We start from the raw sequence: 5,312 nt of genomic DNA, 5'->3' as shown, positions 1-5,312 counted from the left end.
AATCAAGGGACATACTCTTGAGATCTCCTCGAGCAGTGTGCAAACTGTTGGGATTAGACATCATTAATGAGCCTTAATCATTTCTCCCTCTAAGCGTGTCATCTTGGTTTTTGTGCTAAACTCTCTTTTATGTGTCGTTTTGCATGCGTTTCTTTTAGGTATATAAACACTTCTCTCACATTGTGCACACACTTCACTCTCACTCACCTTCTCAAACCAACTCTCTCAGGCATTTCTGCAAACACATCATCTTCATCCCTGTTCTTCATCATCAATGGATTCTCAACAACAATCCGTGTTCAACTACTCTCAACAAATGAATTCCAGCAACGCAGCTCAAAGCACAAGCATTTCTACTCCAACCGTTACCGGCGTAACTACAACACCAGTATACAAGGAGCCTCACATTCTTGACCGTGAGCCTCATATCAATCTTGCAACTCCTTTCGAGAAACTGGATGTTTTGTGTGAATCATTGGTGGATTTCAACAACATGAAGAGGAATGGAGTAGACCTAACTGAAGAACTCCATCAACAAGGTTGGGAAAACTATTTTCAACGCCTCTATGGCCCTGTTTACCCAAACCTTATTAAGGAATTCTGGAGGTTTGCTGATGCTGACGATCATTTCATCGTCTCCTACGTCTTGGGTGTAAAAATAGTGATAACTGAAAAGTCAATCACTGCCTTGCTGAACATGGAAAAGGCTGGAGGAAGAAGAATTTACAACATAAATCCCAGAGCCAAATACATTGCTCATGAAATCAACCCAACAGTCTTCAAACTCAACACAGAAGGAAATCCCTCAAAGAACAAGGAACTACATCAGAATCTCCGGGTATGGCTCAAAATCATTCTGGGAACTATTCATCATCGCCCAGCATCCAACTCATCAGATTACATCAATACATATCAGAAGTGTATTTTGTACTGTATTCATAAGGGTCTGAAGCTTTGCCTCCCAGCACTCCTCTTCAAATACCTCAGAGACTCCGTACGGGAGACCAGGAACAACATGAAACCCAGAACCTACATCCCTCTGGGAAGACTTCTCTCAGATGTACTGATAGAAAATGGGCTCGTAGACCATCTGGAAAAACACAAACTCATGGAAGATATGGCAATAGAAACTGGAAGGCCTCTGAATTCCAGAAATCTGAAGAGCATGGGGATTCTGGAGAAGATTCACGTTAAACCTACTTTGGACACCTCTTGGGAAGCCTTAAAAGATCAGAGGGATATGCCAAAGGGTCTATGTAGGTTCTACAAGAATGAACCCAAAGAGGCAATTCTCCACTATCTCCAACGTCTGAAGGATGAAGGAGTGGACATCTCAGACTTCAGATTAAGCGATCTGCCAAATTCAGCCCCAGACTTCGTGAAGTTCAAAAGAGGTCCATCTGAGAAGTCTTCAAAAGCGAAGAGAGAAAAACTAGGAGAAGCATCTAAATCAAGACCTTCAGCGCCTCTACACGAGTCTTCTGGTAAGTCTGCCTCTACTGCTCCCTCTGTACAACATTTTGCTTCTTCTACTCCTCTACCAACACCCATCTACACCACATCTGAAACCTCTCCTTCCACAACCAGAACACAACAACCTCTACCAAAATTCAATCTTTCCAATACCTCCTTACCACTATCCGAAGCTGAAGAATTAAATCAAACCACTTCCTCATCCTCAGCCCCAGAATCACCTCCCTACTTTATCCTTTCCTCTGACACAGAACCCTCTGACGCCGCTTTTCCCACTCTATCCCAACTTCAATCTCTAAACCGTAATTCAAAACAACCACAACAACCAACCATCACACCATCTGAAGTTCAACCCTCTGACCACCATACCTCTGACATCACCCCTCCAAACACTCAACCTAAGCCCTCCAACCTCTCCACCTCAAACATCTGAACCAGAACATTCCCTGCCTACCCTAGAGGAAGCCATTATGCTGTTCGCAGGGGCTTCAATGGAAAAGGTCAAATCTCTGACCATAAACTTTGGCATCAGTGATGATCCATCCTCTGTGAGGACACACTGGAACAGAGTCATTGGCTGGATGACTTCTGAGGCCTTCAAGCTGAAGCACATCTCTAAGCAAGTCAGAAACGACTTCATCAGAGACGCTGAGGCAAGACTACAAGAGCGCCTGGCCAGAGAAGCTGAAGAAGAAGCCAGAAGGCAAGAAGAAGAAAGAGCCAAACAAGAAGAAATCCAAAGGGCAAGGGAAGCTGAAGCCAAAGCACTAGCCGATGTTGTTGTTGCTGCTGAAGCTGAAGCACAAGCTACTGCTGAAGTTGAAGCTAAAGCCGTCGCTGAAGAACAGAGTGCTCTGACTCAGGGGGAGTCCTCTACTTTTGCCCCCCTGGTTCTCAGGACTCTTGAAGAACTTCAGAAGGAGCAAAAGGAAGTTCGGGCCAGATTGGATCAACAGGACACTGTCAATGCCAACACCCAGAACCTGCTGAGCCAACTACTTCAGAGAATGCCTCCTCCTCCCAACCCTTAGGCACTTAGGATTTTTTTTGCTTGTTGCCTTGCTTATCCTTGTTTCTGATGTTTGTTTTCTTGCCATTATCTCTGATGTTCTGTTATCTGAATATATATATTTTTTTTCCTGCTTATTATTTTGTTCAAGTCTTTTTGATTCTGACAAAAAGGGGGAGAAATCAAATAGCTCTGATGAAAAATTGCCTAAATACCTTAACCACTCTGCAAACATACTATTCTCTAAAATAAATTCATCTAACACTGGACTTAAGAAAATTGCAGAAGGTATCGAAAAACTTCATTTCTGGAAGCTCTGGTAAGAACTTCTGAACTCCCTAGCCTATCTCAGGGGGAGCTCATTTCTATCTGATCTAATAAACTCTAATTTTTTTGTTTCATCTGTCATTTGAGTTTGTTTTGTCATCATCAAAAAGGGGGAGATTGTAAGAACAAAAATTGTTCTACAACAGATTCCAGGATTTTGATGATAACAAAGGATGAAACCAAAAATGGCACTCTAACGAAAAGTTTCTAAGTGTGCAGGAGTCTAAGACAAGAACAAAGGAATCTGATTACGTCATCAGATACAGAATCAATTAGATACAAATTATCAGAAGATCAGAAGCATCTGAAGTAGAAACGTGCTCTAGAAGTTCCGACTCTAAGCAAAACAGCATATCAGAATTTCAGAAGCATCTGAAGAAGAAGTACGCTCTAGAAGTTCTGACTCTGAGCAACGGTACATCGGAAATTCCAGAAGTCTCAAGATCATCCGCAGTCAATACTGGAAATCTAAAAGATGATGTCTATTAGAAGCTCTGAAGCTACATCTCAAGATCTCAGCCTTATTGATTAACGCACACTCTGATAATGAAATTCCTTATCCAGAAAGAGTAACGGAAACCTCAAGCTTCAAATGGAAGAAACTATATTTGGAAAGAAGTTATTCAGGGAGACAAATTTGTTCTGGAAAGAAACAACGAAGTTATGGCATTTAACTCTCATCAAGACTAAATATCTTCCATTACTACAAACGGTCCTTTCACCTCTATATAAAGGACAATAAACCTCATTGAGAGACACACCTGAACGCACTGAAATATTCTCTCTCTCTCTTGATCTTTCACGAGCTTTTGCTCAGAACGTGAAACATTCTATTTGTTCTTACTGCTGTAATACTTGCTTTATCCTAGAAGCACTCTATATTACATATTTTGTTTTATCTAAATTGTTTTATATTCCTCAAGTGACTCTGCGCAGTCTGTATACTTGAGAGGACTAAGAGATCCTTCTCTTAGACGATTGGTTGTAATAATCTTTCAAGATTAGTGGATTAAGTCCTTGTTGAAGGCGAAATCACCTTGGCCGGGTGGAATGGAGTAGCTTTGTGTTATAAGCGAACGAGTATAAAATCCTTGTGTGGTCTAATTTTGAAAAAGCGCTTATTTTCCAAAACAATTCAAACCCCCCCTTTCTTGTTTTTCTCACCTTCAAGTGTTTTGCCAGACTATCTTGCAGAGCAACTGATTGATGATTACCAACCTATGAGGTTTGACTTTCCTGATGAGGACATCATGTTTCTCAAATCAAAAGATTGAGAGGAACCACTCCCGGAGGAGGGGCCTGACCCTGAATCCAAATGGGTTATGATGTTTGATGGGGCGGTCCACGTCAATGGTCGCGGAGTTGGTGTAGTGTTGATCACACCGGAAGGGGGTTCATATGCCATTTGGTGCCAGAATAACTTTTCCCTTCACCAACAATGAAGCCAAATACGAAGCTTGTATCCTAAGACTTGAGGAAGCCGTCAATATACAGATTAAAACCCTGAATGTATACGGGGATTCAGCTTTGGTCATCAATCAAACCAACGGGAAATGGTATACACCTCAGCGTCATCTGGCTCCTTACAGAGACTACACGAGAAGATTGTTGACTTTCTTTTGAAGAAAACCAATTTGCTGATGCTTTGTTTACCTTGTCTTCGACGATAAAGGTGCTATGCTGGAACTACGTACCCAGAATTGACGTATCTCGGTCAGAGACGAATGAAGAAAGCATTTGGTCAGAAAGTGCACCCTCTGGAGTATCAAGTCGATGAACTGGTACTCAAAAGAATTCTTCCTCCCAACACAGATCACAGGGGCAAATGAACACCGAACTATGAGGGTCCGTACGTGGTTAAAAGGATTTTCTATGGCGGTGCTTTGATTCTAACAACCATGGATGGTGAAGGATTCCCGTCCCCTATTAACTCAGGTGCAGTTAAAAAAAAATATACTTCGCATAAAATAGACCCGCTGGACGATAAAAAGAATAGTCCAGGCAAAAAAAGGGCATCACGACGAACCAAAAAAAAAGAATAAAGAGGTTCGGGCAAAAATTAGGGATATAAAAAAAGAGTACACCCGGTGAGTCGAAAACCCAAAAGGGCGGCTCAGGCAAAAATGGGTATCCCGGTGGATTGAAAACCCGAAAAGGGGGCGAGCCAGGCAAAAGTTAGGGAATAAGCGAATGACTGTGATCTGAGTTCATCAGTGTTATGTCACCGTTTCATTCAATCCTGCAATCTTCGAAGGTTAAAGATCGACTAATCATCCACTTCAGAAAGCAAGATGAGCAGAGCGTCTTTAGGACATACGAGCCATATCAGAGTCGAAACTCGGTGGGACCCCGTATCCCCATTGCCATTAGGATAGTTCTCTCTTTATAGCGATCACCTTTTTTCAGGGATCAGCTTCCTGATACCCTCGCCTATTCCTGGCACAAATTTTCTCCCTAGTAAGAGTCGAATAATTCAGCTAAAGAGCCTCTTTATTTTTCATTT

This window comes from Lathyrus oleraceus, chromosome 1 (genome assembly GCF_024323335.1).
Source record: "Lathyrus oleraceus cultivar Zhongwan6 chromosome 1, CAAS_Psat_ZW6_1.0, whole genome shotgun sequence".
In the NCBI taxonomy this organism is placed as follows: Eukaryota; Viridiplantae; Streptophyta; class Magnoliopsida; order Fabales; family Fabaceae; genus Lathyrus; species Lathyrus oleraceus.
Note: the sequence above shows the minus strand (reverse complement) of the source record.